Source organism: Neomonachus schauinslandi, chromosome 1 (genome assembly GCF_002201575.2).
Source record: "Neomonachus schauinslandi chromosome 1, ASM220157v2, whole genome shotgun sequence".
Taxonomy (NCBI): Eukaryota; Metazoa; Chordata; class Mammalia; order Carnivora; family Phocidae; genus Neomonachus; species Neomonachus schauinslandi.
In genome coordinates this window covers 65,990,188-66,002,723 of record NC_058403.1, presented here as the reverse complement: position 1 = coordinate 66,002,723, position 12,536 = coordinate 65,990,188, and positions in this window count along the sequence as shown.

Below are 12,536 nucleotides of genomic sequence, written 5' to 3'. Positions count from 1 at the left end.
TGACTTTGCCCAAATTTTACTTCAGAGTTCTACAATATAGAGGCCAGCTAGTCTCACCATGTATCTCTTGCCTGTTCTGAACTCCATATTTCTCTGTACTCCCCAAATTTCCTGACCCTCATATCTCTGCACAGAATACTTCTTCTGCCTCATCTTACTGTAACCAGCATTCTTCCTTTTTTTTTTTTTTTAATTCCCTTCACCTATTTCAACCCCCCCGCCCCCAACCTCCCCTCTGGTAACCATGTTTATTCTCTATAGTTAAGAGTCTGTTTCTTGGTTTCTCTCTGTTTTTTTTTTTTCTGTTTTGTTTCCTAAATTCCACATATGAGTGAAATGATATGGTATTTGTCTTTCTCTGACTGACTTTGCTTAGCATTATACTCTCTAGCTCCATTCATGTTGTTGCAAATGGCAAGATTTCCTTATTTTGGGGGGCTGAATAATATTCCATTATATATATATAATATATATATATATATTATATATATATCTCACATCTTCTTCATCCATTCATCTGTCAATGGACATTTGGGCTGCTTCCATAATTTGACTCTTGTAAATAATGCTGCAATGAACATAGGGGTGCATATATCTTTTCAAATTAGTGTTTTTGTATTCCTTGGCAATAGTGGAATTACTGGATCATTTGACAATTCTATTTTTAGAAAAAAAATCTTTTTTTCTTTTTTTCTCCATACTGTTATCCCCAGTGACTGTACCAATTTGCATTACATGAGGGTACCTTTTCTCCACATCCTTGTCAACACTTGCTGTTTCTTGTGTTTAAAAAAATTTTTTTAAGTTTTTATTTAAATTCAGGTATACAAATTGTTTCCTGTGTTTTTGATTTTAGCCATTCTGACAGGTGCGAATGATATCTCATTGTGGTCTTGATTTGCATTTCCCTGATGAATGATGTTGAGCATCTTTTCATGTATCTTGGTCATCTGTATGTCTTATTTGGAGAAATGTCTGTTCATGACTTCTGCCCATTTATAAACTGGATTATTTGCTTTTTGGGTATTGAGTTGTATATATATATACAACTTTATATGTTTTGGATATTGAGTCATTAACAGATATGTCATTTGCAAATATCTTCTCCCATTCTGTAGGTTTTCTTTTGATTTTGTCGATTGTTACCTTTGCTGTGCAGAAGCTTTTTATTTTGTTTCTCTCCCAAACCACGTCTCTGCACTTCCTACTTTCCTTGATGTGGCCTCTTCTCTCCCTCCAGTTGTGCAGTTTGTTCTGTCAGTACTCAGGTCATTTTTATGGGTATTCAGAATGATTTGATAGTTATCTGGTTGTGCTCTAGGAATGAGAAGAGCATAGGGTCCTCCTACTATGCCACCATCTTAGCTCCTCAGAAGCTTCTTATGTTGATGTAGTCCCAATAGGTTGTTTTTGCCTTCGTTTCCCTTGCCTGAGGAAACATATCTAGAAAAATGTCAGAGAAATTACTGCCTGTGCTCTCTTCTAGGATTTTTATGGTTTCAGGTCTCACATTTAGACCCTTAATCCATTTTGAGTTTATTTTTGTGTATACTATAAGAAAGTGATCCAGTTTTATTCATTTGCCTGTTGCTGTCCAGTATTTTCCATTACCATTTGTTGAAGAGACTTTTCCCAATTGTATATTCTTGTCTCCTTTGTTGAAGATTAATTGACCATATAATTGTGGGTTTATTTCTGGGCTCTCCATTCTGTTCCATTGATCTATGTGTTTATTCTTGTGCCAGTACCATACTGTTTTGATTACTACAGCTTGTAGTATATCTTGAAATCTAGGATTGTGATACCTCCAGTTTTGTTCTTTTTTTTTCAAGATTGCTTTGGCTTCTCAGGGTTTTTTGTTGTTCTATACAAATTTTAGGAGTATTTGTTCTGGTTCTGTGAAAAATGCTGTTAGTATTTTGATAGGAATTGCATTAAATGTGTAGGTTGCTTTGTATAGTATGGACATTTTAACAATACTTGTTCTTCCAATCCACGAGCATGGAATATCTTTCCATTTGTTTGTGTCATCTTCAGTTTCTTTCTTCAGGGTTTTATAGTTTTCAGAGTACAGGTCTTTCACCTCCTAAGTTTATTCCTAGGTATTTTACTCTTTTGGATGCAAGTGTAAATGGGATTGTTTTCTTGATTTCTCTTTCTGTTACTTCATTATTAGTGTATAGAAATGCAGTGAACTGTATATTGAGTTTGTATCCTGCAACTTCACTGAATTCATTTATCAGTTCTAATAGTTTTTTAGTGGAGTCTTTAGTGTTTTCTATGTATAGTATCATATCATCTGCAAATAGTTAAAATTTTACTTCTTCCTTACCAATTTGGATGCCTTTTATTTCTTTTTCTTGTCTGATTGCTGTGGCAGCATTCTTCCTCTTGAAAGAAGCATGCTTCCTGTCTCATATGGTACTGTCTTTGTATATGGGCAAGAGAGGCCCTGACCTGAACCTCTAATTTGAGAGGGCCCCACTCTGGCCTTCCTCTAGGTTTTCTCATCTTTACAAGGTGAGTAGTCTATAGGGTCAAGAAAATGTATCTATTTAAAGCCTGCATATTTCACTTCTAAACCACCTACTAGGTACCTGGAACCCCCAATTTCCTGCCTAAACAGCTCCAAGTCTATTTCCAGGGCCTAAATTGAACCTCTTTCTTGGGACTGTCCTCCTGAGGGTGGATTATGCCACAGTCTGCATCAAGAATGGCCAAAGGGTGACTATTTGCAGGAATGGGACTTGGACATTAGGGCTGAGTTGGTCACATGCCTGTGTGTGAGTTTGTGACATAAAGCTAAAATAGTGCTTAAATTATTTATAACCTTAAAGCTTATATTAAGAAAAAATAAAGGCAGAAATTATCAGCTAAGCATCCGACTTAAGAAAATCAGAGTAAACTTGAAAGTATAAAAACAGAAAATAATGAAATAGACACAAAAACATACAACAGAGAGAAATAATAAAGTCAATAGCTGTTTCTTTGTAAAGATTTAAAAAATAGACAAATCTTTGGTAAGATTGATAAAGAAAAAACAAAAGGTACAAATAAAGAATTTGAGGAATAAAAAGAGGATGTAACTAAAATACATTAGAGATCTGAAGGTAATAATACTAAAAACAATTTTGTGCTAATAAGTTGAAAATTTAGAAAAATATAGATTTTGTTATAAAAATATAACCTATCACAATTGACTGAAGAACTAGAAATCCTGAATCTTCTAATATCTATTAAATAAGTTGAATCAGCAATTAAAGTTTTACCTACTAAGTAAACAAATACAACAGGCTAAGATGATTTTACTAGTGAGTTCTACCAAATCTTTAAAGAACAGATAATTCCAATTTTATGTAAAATCTTCTAGAGAACTTCTTAGATAAATAAGAGGGAACATTCCCCAACAAATTTTTCAAGGCTAGTTTAACCTTGATACCAAAAATAGACAACCAGTATAGATAGGAAAAATAAAGACTGATTCATTTATGTAAATAGATGCACAAAGCACAAATCTTAATCCAACTATTAATAAATATAATTCAGCTCTGTATAAATAAATAAATCATGGTCAAGTTGGGTTTATTTCAGAAATGCAATGATAATTTAAGTACATCTATTAGTGTAACTCACCATATAAGTATATTAAAGAGTATGCTCATTTCAATATATGGAGAAAAGTCACTTAATAAGCAATTCATAAAAGGATATCAAAATCTTAGAGCAAGCATCATATTTCATGGTAAAACATTAGAACTATTCCCTACAAAATCAGGAATGAGACAATGGATACTTTCTATCACCGCTTACCTTCTGCAATGAGTTAGAACTCCTGTCCAACACAGTAAAGAAGAACAAATGAAAAACATGACTAGTGGTGGTGAAATAAAAATGTCATTAATCACAGGAAATATGATTGTCTATAGAAAATCCAAGGAAATCTGGAGACAAATGGATAGAATGAATAGAAGCATTCTGCAAGGTTGTAAATAGAAGTTATACATAAGTCAATTTCATTCTTAAGCATGAGAATGAATATAATGACTTTTTTGCCATTACAATAGCAACATCAAAAAAATAAAGTGACTAGAAATAAGTTTAACAAAAGATGTATAAAAATTTCATGAAAAAAATCACAAAATGTTATTCAAAGGCTTTAAGAAGACCTAAATAAATGGAGAGATATACTATGTTGTCATCAAAAAGAAGACTCAATATAATAAAGATCTCTATTCTCCAAAAATAAATCTTATCAATACAATTTCAATCAAAACCACAACAGATTTTCTTCATAGAAATTGATGGAGTAATTATAAAATTTATATTAAATAAAAAGGCCCAAGAAGAGCCAAGGTAATTTTAAAGAAGCAAAACAAAGTAGAGGTGACTTGACTATATATAACATATCATGACTTATTATACAACTACAGTAATTATGATGTGTTACTGGTGCAGGAATAGGCAAACAGACCAACTGAATAGAATAGAAAGTTCCAAAACAGACCTATGCCAATGTAGAAACTTGACAATATATATACATACATATATATCTCAAATATATATCTCTATATATGAGTTTAATACAAATAAAATACATATAAATTTATAAATATGTATATTTGAGAAATATATCTTTCAGGTTTATATATTATAAAAATTATATACTATTATATACTGTAAAAATCATATATCCTGCAATATTTATGATGTACCTTTTCACACTGCACGTTTAATGGTGTTAATTTTTTTTTTTCCTTTTTTAAGATTTATTTGAGAGAGAGAGAGAGAGCAGGAGCAAAGGTGCAGAGGGAGAGGGAGAAGCAGGCCTCCCACCGAGCAGGGAGCCCGACGCAGGGCTCGATCCCAGGACCCCAGGACCATGACCCAAGCCAAAAGCAGATGCCCAACCGACTGAGCCACCCAGGCGGCCCAATGGTGTCAATATTTTTATGGCACATTTGTAAAATTTTGCAGCAGATATTTGCAATTAGAAGCTTTGTACCATTTAAAAGTCAGAGCTCAGCCTGGGTGACTCAGTCAGTTAAGCGTCTGCCTTCGGCTCAGGTCATGATCCCAGGGTCCTGGCATCGAGTCCCTCATCAGGCTCTTGCTCAGCGGGGAGTCTGCTTTTCCCTCTACCGGCTGCTCCCCCTGATTGTGTGCTCTCTGTCTCTCTGTCTCTCTCTCTGACAAATAAATAAAATCCTTAAAAGTCAGAATTCACATGATACTCAGAAAGTAAGATCTAGTGAGCAAAAATGCAAGTATCAAATAACCAGTTTTGACTTGATATGGAAACTTGAATAAGAAATCAACTGTATTCTGTATCATGTGACTATCTACATACATACTTTTCTCAGTATAGAGCTCTGAGTGTATGAATATATATGTATGACAGAGGTAAAACTGGCTCACTGGGAAAACAATGGACCAATCTCAATGAATGGTCTTAGACAACTGGTTAAGGACATGGAAAACAATAAATTTGGATGTTGTTCTAGCTCTAGACAGGGGCTAAGATGGGGATTCTTGTTCAAGTGACTTATTGGGGGACTGCTTTCGGGAATATGGGAATAAAGGCAGCATAGGGCAGGGAGAAAGCTAGCAGGAGTATGGTCTCAGCTGAAGATTAGCTTCAATATAACTCCAAGAGAGAGCTCTAGGGCACAAACTGTACCATTAGACTAAGTTGAACACTGTAACAGCAGTTGGCCTTTTGAAGTGATGTCAGTTATTGCCTCCCTCTTCCTTGAGAGTAGGAGTAGGAGGCTTCTAGCAAGCTGGCTCCTGTTAGGCCTATACTTCCTCAGAGAAGGGGGCAGTTGAAAGTTATCTGCCAGCACTCACATCAGGCTGGGGAATGGGTATACTGGCTAGATGAAGTGGATTCTTTTTATTTCCCCTGTCAGTACAGGTAGGGAAGAGTGCCAACTGTCCTGATTTGCCTGACCTTCCAGGTTTTGGTGCCAAAATTCCCACATCCTGGGAAACCCTTGCAGGACACACAAAAAATCCTGGTCTGCGATGGGTGTGGAAGATTGGGGGGAAAGTACAAAACCCATTCATATGACAGCCAAAAAAATGGGGGCTGAAAGCAACCACACTGCTTTTACTGTCAGATAGAGCATAGATTCTTTGACGTCTATAGTTACTATCAGTGGTTTTTCCCCTGGCCATTGATACCGGTACCCATGATTCAGTTCACAATAATCATCCACTGTTGCATCATTCTGAGGGATATGACTTAAGTGTGCAGTTTAAGTGCGTTGTAATCAGAAGCATTAGCAGTCCATCTTTGGCTTTGCCTGTGGGTTAACTGCTGTGACTTGTACAAGTTGAATTTTTTTTAACATTGTGAATGTAGTGACCATATTTTATAAGAGTGGCAATAATGAAGATGAGAATGGTTATAACACCACCAACAGCATGACCCAGATATCACTGCAAAAGAAAGCTAAACGACTAATGCAATGTTGATGACCAATGGAAGACAATATAACTGGATTAGGAAGGTAAATAACAAAAACAGAGCATACTGCACAACATGCAGGGAAGAATTTGGGATTGGCTATGGTGGAGAAGAGGATGTGAAAGTGCATATGGAGACTGAATCTTACAAGTCTGGGAAAAGAGAGACAAGGACTTCAGGATCAATCAAAAGTTTTTTAGTTTCTCAAAGACACCAATACTCCTGAAAATAGCAGCTGCTGAATTATCTTGGGCTATCACATGAACCAGTGCGCATTACTGTATGGTACCTTTGACTGCTCTATAGAACTGAATAAGGTTACATTTCCTGATTCAAAACAAAACAAAACAAAACAAAACAAAACTCCCCTCTAGCTCTTAAGGCAATTTGACCTAAAAAATGGGAGTTTCAAATTGGCTTCTTAATGTTTATTAAGATTTTTTTTTTAAGATTTTATTTTATTTATTTGACAGAGATAGAGACAGCGAGAGAGGGAACACAAGCAGGGGGAGTGGGAGAGGGAGAAGCAGGCTTCCCGCTGAGCAGGGAGCCCGATGCGGGGCTCAATCCCAGGACCCTGGGATCATGACCTGAGCCGAAGGCAGATGCTCAACGACCGAGCCACCCAGGCGCCTCTTATTAAGATTTTAAATGAAACCATAGACACACAAAACAAAGGGTGTTCTATCTTGTCCAAAGACAAAGTAGACTTGGCTCATGTATCTGCTTTCAGTGCAAATGTTAATTTTGACAAATCATATTCAGTTTCTAAACTTCCAAAGAAAATGAAACAATCTCATCTGCGAAGTACCTTATACACGACACTGCTAAAAATAAAAAAGGGTGTCGTTTGCTTACTTGGGATATGGAGGTTTTCATAATGGAAGTGTTTGGTCATTTCAGTTTCCTCAAAATGTGCAGAAGCATTTAATTAAACTTTTGACTTTATAGAAATGGAAGGAGATAGCTACCTGAAACATGTGCCTACAAGATGATTATCATTGGGGGTGCCTGGCTGGCTCGGTCGGTAGGGCACACGACTTTAATCTCAGGGTTGTGAGTTCAAGCCCTGTGGTGGGTATAGAGACTACTTAAAAAATAAGAAAGTAAATAAATAAAACCACATTTTATACATATATATATACACACACACATATATATGTATACACACACACACACACACATATATATAAAAGATGACTATCATTGTTGCTAGCCATAGAAAACATGTTAAAATCATGGCCTGCCTTAAAATCATATTTTCAAAGTGTGGAACAAGAAGAATGTCCTGCTTCAATTTGGAAATACGTTGAGGATGAGAATGGAGAGGACTACAGTGAAACAGAAATAAACATGCTGGTTCTCTAAAACTGTCTGATAGTCCTTGAAGAGGGCATGAGGAATCTAGCAAAAGATGAACCAACTGCACCTGAGTTATTCAATGTTATGTTAGATTGAGTAAAAAACTCCAACAGATAAAAAGAAAAAAGATGAATTTTTTTGGAAATAAATTATTTCAGAACTTTTTAAGAAGTCCTTAAAAAGGGGCACCTGGATGGCACAGTAAATTAAGCACCCAACTTTTGCTTTCCGCTCAGGTCGTGATCTCAGGGTCCTGAGATGAAGCCCTGTGTCAGGCTCCATGCTCAGCACAGAGGAGTCAGCTTGGGACTCTGTCTTCCTGCCCTTCTGCTCCTCCCCCCTGCTGTGCATGCTCTCTCTCTCTCTTTAAAATAAACAAATCTTGGGGCACCTGGGTGGCTCAGTTGGTTAAGCGACTGCCTTCGGCTCAGGTCATGATCCTGGAGTCCCAGGATCGAGTCCCGCATCGGGCTCCCTGCTCGGCAGGGAGTCTGCTTCTCCCTCTGACCCTCCTCCCTCTCATGCTCTCTGTCTCTCATTCTCTCTCTCTCAAATTAAAAAAAAAAAAAATCTTTAAAAAAAAATAATAAAAATAAACAAATCTTAAGAAAAAAAAGAAGCCCCTAAAAAAAGGCGACCAAGTTAAGCAGAACTTTTTGAATTTCTTTACTAAAACTGTAAACTTAACTTGGAAGCTAACTTCAATTTCACAAGTTTAAATTACTTTTGTATTTTAAAACCATTTTCCCTGGAGAAGAGAGGTTTAACTTATGATGACATACAATGTGCTTCAGAATGTTTTTAAAACGATGAATAGTTTAGATAGGGATAGCTTACGTGGTTAATTTAGAGAGGCAAAGAACTTAGTTGACAAACATCTGGCTTACCAAAGCAAGTCTGTAGATACAAAGTAGGTAGACACTTTGGAGAGCTGGAAACAAATCCCTACAAATTTAGAAATGTGCTGTGCTAGTAAATAAAATCCTAAGTATTCTGTGCTCACTTTCATTGAGAGAGTATGTATTGACTTTAACTATTATGTAAAAAAAAAAAAAAGTTCTAAAGCCTCCAGGCAGTTCAGAGAAGTATTAATGGAAAAGGAAATAAAGAATAAAAAATTCCCATTGTATCATAGAACAGAAAGAAACATATCATTGTTATTTTTTTAATTTAATATAGGTAGTATCTGTTTAGTTCTACTGTATTTACATTCTCCTTTAAAATTCTTACATTTATGTATCTTAAGAATATAGAATAATATATCCCACAAAATTTAAATATGCAAAAAAGAGTTAAAACAGTTAAAATAAATTGCTGTACCAGAGGATAGAAAAGAACATAAAGATATTATGTTATAAAAATATTGGGGTGCCTGGGTGGCTCAGTTGGTTAAGTGTCTGCCTTCAGGTCATGATCTCAGGGTCCTGAGATGGAGACCTGTGTCAGGCTCCCTGCTCAGTGGGGAGTCTGCTTCTCTCTCTCCCTCTGCCCCTCCCCCCACAACTTGCTCTTTCTCAATCTCGCTCTCTCAACTATATAAATAAAATCTTTAAAAAAAATTAAAAAAATTTAAATTCCCAACTCTTGATTTCAGCTCAGATCATGGTCTCAGGGTTGTGAGATCAAGCCCCATGTCCAGCTCTGCACTGGGTGTGGAGCCTGCTTAAGATTCTCTCTCTCTCACTCTGCCCCTCCCCCTCTTTCAAAAATTATTATATATATATATATTTTTAAAGATTTTATTTATTTATTTGACAGAGAGAGACACAGCGAGAGAGGGAACACAAGCAGGGGGAGTGGGAGAGGGAGAAGCAGGCTCCCCACAGAGCAGGGAGCCCGATGTGGGACTCGATCCCAGGACCCTGGGATCATGACCCGAGCCGAAGGCAGTCGCTTAACCAACTGAGCCACCCAGGCGCCCCTAAAAATTGTTATATTTTTCTCTTGTATGTTATTTGCTTAATTATAGTTAGTCTTCCTATTTTACTAGTTTCCACTTTCAGCTAGTCCTATTGCTGTTTTAAGTAACAGCATTAATGCAACAGAAAAGAAATAATATATAATTTCAAGTAAATACATGTTTTTATATTAAAGTAATAACATATATGTATAATTATATTATTATTTATTTTCACACCTATCAGATTGACAAAAATAAAAAAAAGCCAGACATTTCCAAATGTTAGCAAGGATGTTTCGAAAAGAGAATCTTATATATTGCTTGTGGAGTATAAACTGGTACAACCACTTTGTGAAATCATCTAGCAATATTTAGTATATTAGTTTTCTATTTTTGTGTAACAAATTACCAGAAACCTAGCAGCTTAAAATATATTATCTCACAATGTCTGTGCCCCAGGAGTCTAGGCACAGCTTGACTGTTTCCTTGGCTCAGGGTCTCACAAAGCTGCAATCAAGGTATAAGTCAGGCTGTCTTCTCATCTGGGGGCTTGACTGGGGAAGAGTCACTTCCAAGCTCTCTCAGGTTGTTGACAGAATTCATTTCCTCATCGTTGTAGGAATGAGGGGCCTGGCTTCTTACTGGCTGTCAGCTGGAGGCACTCAGGTCCTAGAAGCCATCAGTAGTTCCCTGCCACATGACCCTCTCCTTAGTTCACAGCATGACAGCTCACTTCTTCAAGCCCGGTAGGAGCATGTCTAGCCCCAGTCTGCTAAGATGAAATGTAATCATGGGACTGACATTCCATTATCTTTGCCATATTCTACTGGCTAGAATTAAGTCAAAGGTCCCACTCACATTTGAGGGGTAGGGATTAATACGGCAACACTAGGGGGCAAAGATCATGGGGGCCATCTTAGAATTCTGCCTACCACAGCTAGTGAAATTAAAGATGCAGTATCCTAGGATCTAGCAGTTTCCTTATACACACAAAAATGTGTCCAAAAATGTTCATAGCAGTATTGTTTGTAATAGCAAAACTATTGTTCTACAATTTTAAAATTTCTCAAACTACAAAAAGATAAAGTCAGAGAGATACTCACTAATAAAACATGTGTGGTATGATAACATTTTTTTTTAAGATTTTTTATTTATTTATTTGACAGAGAGAGAGACAGCGAGAGAGGGAACACAAGCAGGGAGAGTGGGAGAGGGAGAAGCAGGCTTCCCGCCGAGCAGGGAGCCCAATGCTGGGCTCAATCCCAGGACCCTGAGATCATGACCCGAACCGAAGGCAGACCCTTACCGACTAAGCCACCCAGGCACCCCTGTTAACATTTTTTTTTTTAAAGTAACATGTATATATATATATATATATATATATATACACATATATATATATAAATAAGAATTTTGCTTCAGCAATGGCCTACTGTTGTCGAACAAATTCTCCAGCACTGCGAATAACTGGACAAAATATAAAAACACTAAGGCATGGAGGAGCCACCAAGGCAGTAAGAATTTGTGGGTCCCAGATCTGGAAGAAAATGGAAGCCATAAGAGATAAGCCTGATGTTTGCCATCCCTTTTCCACCTGAGGTGATTGCTAAGTCTGAAAGCAGTGGCTGAAAAACTGAGTAGAGCTTTTGGCTTTCTCATGGGGCTGAGGAAGCTGGGCCCAGAAAGAGAGGCTGGGCCAAGGAAGAAGGGCCCTAGCTAGAAGTAAGGGTGAACTGGAAAGAAACTAGTTTTCACAAAGACTAAAGTCCAGCTCTGAATTAAGATCATTCAGTTCCTGATTGGAATAAAGTGATCTCTCATCAGTTTAGCTGAGGTCAGGTATACTTGCCCCTAAGTCTCTCCCTTAGAACACCTTCCCTTCCCCCAGTCCCCTTGCTCACACTCAATTCATCCTAAAAAGCACACCATTCACCAGTGGAGAATGCTGATGCAGCAGGAAGAGATCGAGGACAATTGAACATTTCATAGCCTAGGATTCAGGTAGTGTATGGACCTCCCTCCCACACTTAACGAATTAAGCTACCAGATTACTTTCATGTTGCTTCTCTGCCAGTGTTTTAAATCAATTTGATAAACCATGTCACGTGTGAGACTTTCTATTCTGTGACCTCTGCTTGGCTGGCTTCAGTCCTTCTTCTTTTGAAAGCACTCTTCAAAAGGAATGCCATCAATTTTAACAGTAACAATTATTTGCCCAAACTTTCGTTTGCGAGCACTTGGGAGTGAAGCAACTATTTATGTTTTATTTAATTTCTTAATTATTTTTGATACTTTTCATACATTATCGGGCAAAGGGGAAGGGAAAGAACAACAACAAAATACCCAGAAGCCTCTTCACACGTGCTGCCTGCGATGCCTTAGACACGAGCACTGACTTTTAACACTTTTGCAATACTCCCTCAGCCTTCACTCATTCCATCGTTCATTCAGGAAACGTGTATTAGGTACAAACTGTGTTAGAGGCTAGTTATAGACAGGGGAGGTGAGGATCAATCCACCTAGGAAGCGCTGTGAAGACAGATTTGTAGACACAACTTTGCAATTCAACCTAAGTACCGTCTCACAGTCACTCCACCACGATTCTCCAACTTTTGCCATTGACTGCGAATCTCCTCCTCAGCCAGACCTTCCCGATCCTCGACTGTTCCTTCACTGGTTCTCCCTAGCCACTAGGACTTCCCAGTGAAAGAAGGGTAGAAAACTACATCTCCCGGTAGCCTCTGCATTAGGGCATCAGAAGGAAGCGCGCAGGCGTGCGGGCCGGCCCCCGCGCGCAGGCGCACT